The sequence below is a fragment of the Callospermophilus lateralis genome, chromosome 3 (assembly GCF_048772815.1).
Source record: "Callospermophilus lateralis isolate mCalLat2 chromosome 3, mCalLat2.hap1, whole genome shotgun sequence".
NCBI lineage: Eukaryota > Metazoa > Chordata > Mammalia > Rodentia > Sciuridae > Callospermophilus > Callospermophilus lateralis.
The window spans coordinates 122614863-122627070 of record NC_135307.1 but is presented as its reverse complement, the minus strand read 5'-3'; the positions used below and the strand labels follow the sequence as shown (position 1 = coordinate 122627070).

The 12208-nt window shown below is 38.8% G+C and overlaps 2 pseudogenes; both read left to right on the top strand.

Annotated features, from left to right (window-relative positions):
• The first annotated feature begins 1131 nt into the window (after nucleotides 1-1131).
• On the top strand, nucleotides 1132-1989 carry LOC143394179 (large ribosomal subunit protein eL6 pseudogene; annotated as a pseudogene).
• A 9575-nt stretch (nucleotides 1990-11564) lies between these two features.
• Nucleotides 11565-12003, top strand: LOC143394799 (mitochondrial import receptor subunit TOM22 homolog pseudogene; annotated as a pseudogene).
• The last annotated feature ends 205 nt before the right edge of the window (nucleotides 12004-12208 follow it).

The window sequence follows — 12208 nt, the reverse complement described above, 5'->3', positions numbered from 1 at the left end:
GATGGTGAACAAGAAGATGAGAAACGACTGGATATCACTTCTCGTTGAAGAAATGCAAATTAAAACAACAATGGATTCTTCCTACACATCTATGATAATAGTTGAAATCAAAAAAAAAAAAAAAAAACCACTGACAATATCAATTGCCAGTGAGAATTCAGAGTAGCAGGAATACAAAATGCTGGCAGGAATACAAAATGCTGCAGTCTCTTCTGAAGTACTTCACCAGTTTCCTTACAGAGCTAAACAAAGTTTTATCTTTTAATCCAGCCACTGCAGTCCACATGAAAATCTGTGCACTAATATGTATAGCCTCCTTATTCGTAATTGTTAAACTTGCAAATTACCAAAATGTCCTTCAGTTGGCAAATGGATAAACAAATTATGGTACATACATATGGAAATGTGTATGTGGTATATACAATGGAAAAACACTACTCAGTGATTAAAAAGAAAAAGAGTTAGCAATCTATGCAAGTAACAAAGGGATGAATCTTAAGTGCAAACTGCTACATAAAACAAGCCAGCCTGAAAAGGCAATATATTATATGGCTTCATTCATATGGCGTTTTGAAAAAGGCAAACTTGTACGGAGAGAAAACAGTTCACTGTTGGAAGGGCTTGTGGAGGAGAGAGGCTCAAATAAGAATATTTGAAGCACAGAGGATTTTTAGAATTGAAGTTATTTTGTACAGCACTTTGTTGTTGAATATGTCGTGAAAACACACAGAACTTTATGGAACAAAGAGTGAACTTCTAAGCATGTAGATTACAGTAAAGTTGGTTAGATTGGCAAGAAATATCAGGATAAAATGCTGATTGCAACAAAATAATCTAACTCTAAAATATCTTATGCAACATCATTGAGGAGAAGGTGGAGAAGAGTTGCTGACCTTAGTAACTGTGGAAATGAATGAAGATGTAAAAACAGAGGACAAAGAACTGCAATAAGCATAGTATTCTAGCTGGCAAAGCTGTTTCTCATTGTGGGTACAGGTTAAAAATTGTAAAACTGTGTGTATAATTGGCCCTTCCTATCTGTGAGTTCCACAGCTTCAGATTCAACTGACTGTGAATCAAAAATACTATTTAAAAAATAGAGGTACTTAGGTTTCTTTCCTATCTTGCAAGATGGCGGCTGAAAAGGCTGAGAAGCTGGACACTAAGGAGAAGAAACCTGAATCCAAGAAGGCTGATGCTGTGGGCAAGATTAAAAAAGGAGATGCTAAGGATAAGAAACTCAAGAAAGAGAAGCCCCACTGGTTAGAGGAATTGGCAGGTCCTCCCGATCTGCTAGGTATTCTCAAAGGCCATGTACAAGAAGCAGTACTCAGCTGCTAAATCCAAGGTTGAAAAGAAGAAGAAAGAGAAGGTTCCTGCTACTCTCACAAAACCAGCTGGTGGGGACAAGAATGGTGGTACTAGGGTGGTTAAGCTTCACAAAATGCCTGGATACTATTCCACTGAAGTTGTGCCACAAAAGCTGTTGAGTCACAGCAAACCCCCCCACCATCACCCCCCAAGTCAGCATGTGAGAAAACTGCAAGCCAACCTCACTCCTGGGACGGTCTTGATCATCCTCACTGGGCGCCACAGAGACGAGAGAGAGGTTTTGCTGAAGAAACTGAGCAGTGGCTTGCTACTTGTGATGGGACCTCTTTCCCTCAATTGAGTTTCTCTGCATAAAACATACCAGAAGTTTGTTATCACCACCTCCACGAAGACTGATATCAGCAACGTGAAAATCCCACAACACCTCACTGATGCTTACTTCAAGAAGAAGAAGTTGCAGAAGCCCAGACACCAGGAAAGTGAAATCCGGCACAGAGGAAGAGAAATCTGAGATTACAGAGCAGTTGCAAGGTGAATCGGAAAGATGTGGACTCCCAAATTTTACCCTAAATCAAAGCTATTCCTCAGCTCCAGGGCTACATGTGATTTGATTTTGCTGTAACAGATGGAATTTATCCTCACAAATTGGTGTTCTAGAATTCTTACCAGGAACCTAATTAAATAACTGATACATTTTTAAAAATTTTAATGAACAGGCACTAACTTTCTTTTCCTTGTTATTATTTCCTAAACAACTATTTACCCAGCATTTTATTATGTTAGGGTTTATAAGTCATTTAGAGATGATTTAAAGTATATGGGAGGATGTGCATAGGTTATCCACAAATATCAGACCATTTTATATAAGGTAGTTGAGCATCTGTGTTTTGACATCTGTGAAGGTCCTAGAACCAGTGCCCAACAGATACCCAGAAACCACTCTATTTACATACTAAAACTGAATATAATATACAGGTGGTGGATGGTTGGGGTCAGATTTCTCACCGTGTTGTGGGAACTTACAGACGAACAAGGAAAAGTCTAGAATAAGCCATGTGTGCTAAATTAGAGTGGGTGGCATCATTATGAATTTTTGTTTTGCTTACAATGGATATAGATGGGTACACATAGAAATGCTCATGAAGTGAGTGTTCAGACAAGTTAGTATGCCCACATGTACTCTTGAGATCTATCCACTGAGCAGACCTAGAAGAAACAACACCCTAGCAACAACAATCACACTTAGGCTTAGAGCTTAGTTGCTGATACTGTCTGCCAATAAAAGGAACCGAGAGTCCTTGGAGAAATGGTTGAATCAGGTGAAACAGATGATTTGAACTGGGAGTGGCATGAGGTACCAGAAAGCAAGAAAATGCTAAAGATCACAGGGATGTGCCTCATGAAAAGGATGTAGGGGGCAACCTGAGTGACCTCCCCATGGGGATGAAACCTGGAAACATCTAAGCCACTAATTTAACATCAGATTACAACAAAAGTATAAAATCAACACTCATCAATCCGCACTGACACAAATAAACAACTGAATGAATCAGTAAATAGGGAGAAACGATAAATTGTTTAGAAGCATTACAGATAATGTACATAGATATTCCATCTTCAAGGAGATGGACCACAACGCCCATCCTTTTAGTGTAGAATTAGCAAAGTGACTTATTTCATCAAGTACAACCTGGAAAGGTTGGGGGAGGGTAACTTTGCAATGTAGAAACTTAGCAAGATGATTGCAGACCAGATGGGCAGTGAAGAGTCGTGCTGATGGTTCACACCCTTAATAGGCTTGGTGAGAAGCGCTTCACTTCCCAAACCCACAAACTCATTTTAGTCATGAGTAAAGAAATAAGGATAGCCAAATTGAGGGACATTCTCTAAAATTCTTGTCTAGCCCTCTCAAACCTGTCAAGATCTTCAAAAATAAGGAAAGCCTAAGAAACTATCAAAGCCTAGAAAAGCCTAAGGAGGTCTGCTGGAAACATGTTATCTAGCACAGGATCTAGACAGGAAATGAACATTAGGTAAAAGGTAAGGGAATTCAAGCACAGTAGTGACTTTAATTAATAATCACATCAGTATCAGCTCATAAGTTGCCACAAGCATATCAAACTAATGTAAGATGTTGTCAATAGGGGACATTGGGTTTAGGGTAATTTACTAACCAATACTGCAACTTTTCTATAAATCTTAAGATATTCTAAAATTGTTTATTTGAAGATTAATTATTCGACTATGTAATACTGGAGTGTGAGTAGAAATATCATCAATTTTAGACTTACAATGTTATGGGAGTTCAGAGCGATGGCACCTGACCCAGACCATTTTTGTCAACTCAAATTATTTTAAAAATAAAATTTCAAACATTTAAGTCCAATTTTAAACCAGGCATTTCCTTAACAAATAGTTGGTTTGCTCATTATCAGATTTTTTTTTTTTTTTTTTTTTTTTTGGTCTTTAAAGGTATTAAGGGTATTCACAAGGTAACTCTTTGTAACATTACCTATTTTAATTGTGAAATAGAGCACCTTCTACAGAAAAGTAACAGAACACGATGAATAGTTCAGTGATTTCAAAGTAAACCCCTTCACAACATTGCTACCCACACTCTACCTTGTCCTTCTAGAATGGCCTTGTGGGTGCCTCCCACTGAAACTGCCCACTGAAGTATAACGTGGGATGGATGGACACAGCCACTTGGCCAATTTTGCCAGCATTCAGGCTCATAGACCTCTGCTGTTTCTTTGTCACATGCCACCTTTCCCTACCCCCACCAATGTTTCAAATACTGTCCCCTGCATCTGCTCTCCCTTTTGGCAGGTTCAAGTGAATTTTCAGATCTCTACCCCGCTCCAAGCCCTAACACACTGGTTACTCATTGAGTCCCCCAGCAAGAAGAGAAAGGGAGAGAAGATTGCCACGTGTGTTCTGGTCACCCTATTCTAAAAAGATCCTTCTGGGGGGTGAGGTTGTGACTCCTGGTAGAATACTTGCCTTGCATGCGTGGGGCACTGGGTTCGATCCTCAGCACCACATAAATAAACAAAATAAAATAAAGGTATTGTGTCCATCTACAGTTAAAAATTTTTTTTAAAAATTTAAAGATCCTTCTGAAGTTTTTCCTTTTTATTTCTTAAAGGTTGGAAGCGTATATTTTTATTTTATAGAATGTCTTATGTTGTAAATCAGCTAGTAGAACATTTATCACCAACAACTGAATTAATGTGGAAAAACTGACAGCTAAAATTGTTTGTCATTTTTCTTTCTTTTTTTCCCCCTAAGGGACAATTGCCTTGCTGCCCATACTTTAAGTCCAGCGCTGCACACACTGCTTTATTAGCTAAACGGGAGCATTCATTCCATTTTTGAACCTTTGGTTTTTGTCAACCAGGGAAAAAAGAACTCATTCCGAAATTGCAAACCTTCAGCATACCCAATGAATAAACTTCAACTCGTGCTGCATGTGGCCTCTCCTTCTAACTCACCAGGTCCTGGAGAGCAAGTACTGGGGGCCGGGGGGTGGGGTGAGGGGGGCTCATACTAAGCAGGAGCCAGGACATGGGTTCTATCCCCAACACACACAATTTTTTTAATTAAAAAAATTATTAATTAAAAATAATTTAAAACTTTCCCTGAAATAGTAAGAAAAACAGGAAACAGTACTACACATGTAGAAGTATATAAAATCTAGGGCAATCTCCATATAGTGGAAGGAACTATACATTCATTGAACTCTCCACAACTGACTATTGTGAAGAGATGTTAAAACCCCTGAGACTGCCAGGAAAGGTTGCCATTATACTGTTATGGAGGAAAGATTACTGGGCTATAATTTATATGAAACACTTCACAACTACTCTTTCATCATTTTTGGGGGGGTGGGAGGATACCAGGGATTGAACTCAGGGGTACTCGATCACTGAGCCACATCTCCAGGCCTTTTTTGCATTTTATTTAGAGACAGGGTCTCACTGAGTTGCTTAGGGCCTCACCATTGCTGAGGCTGGCTTTGAACTCCTGATCCTCCTGTCTCAGCCTGCTGAGCTGCTGGATTACAGGAGTGCGCCACAGTGCCTGGCAGTTTCATTTTACTAAAAACATATTAATTGAAAATACACACTGTCCGATACACTATTTAATGCATAAAGAGGTAACAAAGAATATCACAATATACTTTCTGCATCAAATAATTTGTAACACTATGAAGAAGACAGACACATAAAGATAAAGAGACATCCAATATGACAGCACACCTCTAATTTCTTAGGGAAATATTTATTCCTTCTAGAAGTCTCCTAAGACTTCTTAAATTATTCAAGACATGTTCAAATATGGATAACAAAAATCAAGACCTTCAGGAAACCATCCCTTGTTGAATAACATTTGTCTCTAAAGCGAACCACCTTGGGATAAAACCTGATTAATAGATAACCTTGTTTTCTGTTCATATTAATGGAATAATGGTTGAATTTTGAATGACTACAGTAAAAGCTAAACAAAATTCAGTCCACAGGTTTACATGATTATCATCAAAGAAAACTATTTTGCTTCAAAATGACCCATTTTGGAGCTGGGGGCATAATTCAGTGGTACAGCATCAGCCTAGCATGCAGGAGGCCTGCCTTAAATCTCCAGAAATGTGTGCATGCACACACACACACACACACACACACACACAAGCCATTTTGTGACTTCCTACTTGACATAGTTTGGATCTGAAATGTCTCCCAAATGCTCGTGTGTTCATAGCTTTGTCCCCACATTGATGCTATTGGGAGTTGGTGGGACACTTATGAGGTGAGGCTTAGTAGGAGGTCTTAGGTCATTGGAGGTCTGCCCCTGAGGGAACTGTGGGCCTCCCATCTCTTCCCCTCTGTCTTTCACTTACCAACCCCTGTGAGGTGAGCAACTTTCTCCTCTTTCTTCTTCTTTCCCTCTTCCTTTTCCTCCTCCTCCTCACCTTTCCACCATGGTACACTGCCTCTCTACAGGCCCATAAGCGATAGACCAACCAACCACGAATTGAAACCTCCAAACTGTGAGCCAAAATAAACCTTTCCTCTTTTACAGTTGATTATTTCAGGTATCTGTTACAGTAACAGAAAGCTGACTAACACACGACTCAATGTCTTGGGTTCTCTCACTGTATGACTTTTCTGTCATCAAATAGATTGCTTTGGTTGCCATTTTCAATAAGTCAACAAAGATTATTTGAAATCATTTTTAAAATATGGCTCAGGAATTTGATCCCTTCATTTTCACCTCTTTCAATCAAGAATCATGTTAACCAGTTGTGAGGAGACAAAGGAGCCATGATTCATAGAATGTGAAATCCACTGCAATGGTTGCCATGTCCCCAGCCTCCTGAAGCAGAAACTCCAGATGTTTTCAAGCTGTGGAATGGTCTGTGCTTTCCAAGATATACTTAGTTCATGCATGCCTCCTCTTACTTCAGGGCCAAGGCCAGGAAGATCACTGGGAATCAGTTTTCCCTAACATACCATGTCTCTCAATTTCTCTGTAAAAATGTTTAAACAAAAGCAGTGAGGTTCATTTTTATTAGTTTAATGTTAATTTCTGCCTACCTTTTGTTTTAATGGTTTGGTTTTCTTTTTACTATTCCTTCAGATGCAAAAGTATAGTAAAAACTATTTGTACATTAGCAAAAGTGTGGCTAATGTACAAATAAAAAGTCCTACAGTGGTACACGCCTATAATCCCAGTGTCTCAGGAGGCTGAAGCAGGAGGATTGCAAGTTCAAAACTAGCCTCAGCAGTGGCAAGGCACTAAGCAACTCAGTGAGATCCTGTCTCTAATAAAATACAAAATAGGGCTGGGGATGTGGCTCAGTGGTTGAGTGTCCCTGAGTTCAATCCCTGGTACATACATCCCCACCTGCAAAATGGCAGGAGAAAAAGAGAACTGGTAGATAAAAAACAAACCAACTACCATTCTCTTCAATATTGCTTAGACTTGAGAATTAATAGCTATTGAATGACTTAGAAGACTCAAAGGAGAAAAAAGAGGCCATTTATTATATAATTTAATGGACAGACCTCCTATTTGGCTTATTTATTTGTTTGTTTGTTTATTTATTTTTATACTAAGACTTGAACCCAGGGACTTATGCATTCAAAATAAATGCCCCTACCACTGAGCCACATCCCTAGCCCCTTTTTTTTTTTTTAAAAAAAAAAAAAAACAACTTATTTTGAGGTAGGGTCTCTCTAAGTTTCTGAGACTATCCTTGTGATTCTCCTGCTCCAGCTTCCCTAGTAGGTGGGATTGCATTCGATAATATGCACAATTTTCTACTGCACTTGCAAAAAAGTCCAAAAAAGGTAGGCAGAAATTAACATTAAGCTAGTAAAAATGAACCTCAATCTAACAGGATCACCTTTTTAGTGTGAAAGTAATGAGAATAAATCTCTTGTCACTAAGACAAGCAGAGTTATTAAACCAGAGGGTCCATAAACACATTAACGTATGTTTATCTTCCTATGCCATTCTGTTTCTTGCATTTCTGAATAGAAAAATGCTAATTTTTTCAGTGTCGATGCAGAATCCCATTTGCATGAATTAAAATAAAGATGAAACAAACACTTCCACCATGATGTCAATAAAATTGTATACCTATGGATTTCCACATTCTGCCTTAAGACACAGAGCAGAATTCCTCTCGTTTCTGACATTAAGTAACATATGACTGTAAAATTATTTTAAGGCATCGTAATTTAAAATAAAGCTAAGTAACTAGCCTTGGCTTTGATTCATGATTTATTCGCAATGTTACTTTCTTAGCAAAATTAAACCTATAAAATATTTCATTATGACCATTAGCTAATAGAACCCTGAGCAGCTAAGTATGGACTGGAGCTTAGGAGATGGGAGTGATCAACACGTCCTCACCCAGGAGGAGCTGAGGAAGAGAAGGAAGGAACAGAAAGAAAATTTAATTGCAGATCTGTTTTAGAAACAGTGTAATTGCAGTTCTGTTTTAGAAACAATTTTCCCCTTCTGTGGCCTTCCTCAGTACTGCAAGTAGAACAGCCCATAATCAGGCATATTATACCCAACAATCTCAGAGGGTTACACATTTTCATAAAATGGAAACTAGAAATTCCATCTGCTAACAGAATAAAATACAATGGAGGTTTTTCATCTTTCTGTGGGTTAGAGGAAAAATATCATAAGCCATAAATTTAATTCTAAGCCTACAAGGGATATTGAGACCAGATTTATAATACTCATGTACCACAAGAATCGAAAAGAGAGAAATGGGCATAAAAGCTGGGGTTTAACCAGCTGATCATCAAGAGATCTGGCAAAATCAAATCAGAACCACTCTATAAGGAAACTTCCATGATTCAAGAAAAAACAAAAGCTCTACCATCCAAAGCAAGGCAGCCACAAAAACCCTCTAGGAGAGGAGCAGGAGAATTCACGTTTCCAGGAAATGGAAGGAAAGAGGGATCTGTAGAAAGTCATAAAAACCGGTTAGATTAAAATAGTTAAGGAGTATGTTGGATCAAGGGCAACAGAAAAAAATAAAAAGAATTCTCTTTGATTTTCTAGAAATTCCTTAAAAGCAACCAACATACAAAATCAGAACATCTACTTTCAATGCAGGAAAAAACTATGGAAAAGCGGAGAAGCCATAGCCTGGGCCTCAGAGGCAGAGCTGCAAGGAAGTTTAAGGAGCACTCAGTGGTGAAGGTCAAACACCTAAATCCATGTACACCCTGCTCAGCTGGAGGCAGAGGCTGTCTGTAAGAACTCCCCTGCGCCCTGTTTGTAGAAAGCAAAGTAGGAAAAACTAAATGGTGAGGTGTGGAGGAACCTTCTTTATAGCACGGCTTTGCAGCAACAGAGAGCACTTTATTACTAATATCATAGTTGTCTAATTGACTCTTTCTTATTGTCTATCATGAAACTGAACCAAGGTAAAAAGAAAAACAGAAGGATCCCTTGTTAGACTGCCCTTTCATCCCTACTTCCAGTTACATGTGGTAGCCTGGGGGTAGCCAGGTCTAGAAACATGGACATCCCCCATATATAAGCAACCATAGATGACCTAGAAAATAATCTGTACAGAGAACCGGGAAAGTGGAGGAGGAGCTAGAAAAATCTCACTAGAAAAATGATTCCACAGAGTTGATAAAATTATGAAAAATGAGCTCCTCTAAATTTTAAAAGAAGAGTGAGTTAATCACCTCTATATTGCAAGAACACGAAAATTGTTTTTAAAGTGCATGGAAGAAATGGTAAGGTGGAAAGAGAGTATAAGTTGCCAGCAGTCATTAAAGTAATTCAAGAAAGAAACTATATTTATCCCAGAAAAGAAAATGAAACTAGAAATTTCAAAAAAAAAAATGAGCCAATGATAAAAATATAGAATAGAGCTCATCAAAGTACAGCCCAAGGTACAAATCCAACCCATTCAATTTTATATGGCCCACTTGCAGCCAATAGTTTTTAAGTGGTTGATAAAACAAAAACACAGAAGAACATAAGACAGAGACAGTGTGTTGCTGTAGTTTGTAGAATGTTCCCCCAAAGCCCAGGAGTTAAGGCTTAGTCCCCAACTTGGCACCGTGAGGAGGAGGTGGGGCCTACTGGGTGGTCTTAGGTCACTGGGAGCATGTTCTCAACTGAGAAATTTGGACCCAGTCCCCTTTTTCCTCTGTCTTGTTTTTTGACATGAGATAAAAGTAAGGGCAGAGAAAGGGATTGGATCTGCCATGTACTTTTGTCACAGACCCAGAAGAAATGGATAGAAAATGATCATGGATAGAAAACTCCATAACTGTAAGGTGAAAAAAAACTTTCTTCTTTAAGTTTATTATCTCAAGTATTTTTTTAAGCAACAGAAATCTAGCATGTGTGTCTACAAAGACTAAAATATTTACTATATGAGCCATTTACAGAAAAAGTTGCAACACTTTTCCATCCATAGGTCAGAAACAACAACAACAACAAAAAAATAAGTCAATGAAGTATACATGAATTGTTTTAAAATTATTAGAAAATGTAATCCATGTGATAGGTTTCAGATTAAATATGCTCATAAATGGAATCACCCCAGAAGAAAATATGCAGCAGATCAAATAATTAAAGACATAATTCAAAACAAGTAAAACACACCCCCACAAATTAAAGGGGATACTTTGTCCAGGATATATAATAACCTGACAGAACCATTACATAAACAAAATTAAGGCTGCTAGAACTCAAAAATAAGAACCCTGAGCTAGGTGTGGTGGAACCTACCTGTAGCCTCAGCTTTTTGGGAGGCTGAGGAAAGAAGATCCCTTGAGCTCAGGAGGTTAGCTAGACTGGCAACATAGCCAGAAATCATGTCAAAAATAAATAAATGAATGAATAAGAATCCTCTAGACAGAGAAGCATTCCCATAAAAAACATAACCCATAAAGCCAGTAAACTGCCTTTCAAATATAAAGATCAACACGAGCACTTTTAAAATAACTTTTGAAATAACTTGAAAAATTAGGGTGAAAAGAAGGCATTGGCACTGAAATACAAACACAATCCTATCTTGCTTTATGATGGGGCTGTGACCTGGGAAATGCACTGACAGACATTGTGTCATTTTGCAAACATCACAGTAAATACTTTCACTAAGATGTCACTAGGCAATGCAATCTTATGGGACTGTCATCATACGTATGGTCCAATCTTGACCAAAACATCACTATGGGGCACATGACTATGTAGCAATTGTGGTTGTAGAGCGAAAGGTGCAGTTCTAAACTCAGATAGGGAAGAAATGAGGTAGCCAACAAAACTTGGGAGAGGAAGGGCACAGAAAATGGGATATGGTCTAAGGAGAATGGCTTCCTCACAGTTAAAAGGATTCCAGAGCTGATCAATCCATATTAGAAGCTAACTCCTGTCAAGAGTACAAAAATAGCAATTTTTAAAAACCAACAAATTATGAAAGTGAAAGTTGATACATAATTTCTAAAGGAGTGTTTCTTGATCCAGAAGAATACTATTGAGTGTGAAGGACCTTTGATAATGTATGTACATGTTTTTCAACAATCACAATAAACGGGGTTCATTTTTGGCATTTGTTGGGTGGGGCAAGAAGTGAAAAATACCCTCCAATACCTGTGACAGTCTTGTACAATGGCAGATTTTCCCTCCCGTAAAAACTAGTAGGTTTCCCATTTTAAAACACTGGATTCGACAAGCGAGAACTAATGATCCTAGCAACCATCACTGCCCCTGCCCCTGCCTCTGCTGCCTGTGCTGGGGAGCCTCTGTCCCCCATGAATTGCTGCCAAAAAGTGAGGCAAAGAAAACCGAGGAAGAGCTGGAAGACGATGAGGAGCTAGATGAGACCCCGTCAGAGAGGCTCGGCGTCTGAAGGAGATGTTCCCAGAGAGGGTCCAGTCAGCGGCCAGAGCCACTTTTGATCTCTCCCTCTTTGTGGCTCAAAAAGTATCCAGGTTTTCCAGGGCAGCCTTGTGGACTGGGAGCACTTCCTTTATGATGCTGGTTCTTCCTGTTGTCTTTGAGACTGAGAAGCTGCAAATGGAGAAACAGCAACAACCGCAGCAGCAGATACTTCTAGGGCCTAATACAGGGCTGTCAGGAGGAATGCCAGGGACTCTGCCTTCACTTCCTAGAAAGATCTAGATGGTTGCTGCTCTATTTGAAATGTCTTGATGGGAGAAAATTGAAATTTAATTTTGTTTGAACTGCTGATTTATTGGGGGAAATAAATATATATATATATATATATATATATATATTTTTTTTTTTTTTAAAGAACCTGTGGCACATTGATCCAAACCCTCTCATGGAGAGACTCCCAACTTTAAACTGTGCCCTCCATGCTGTC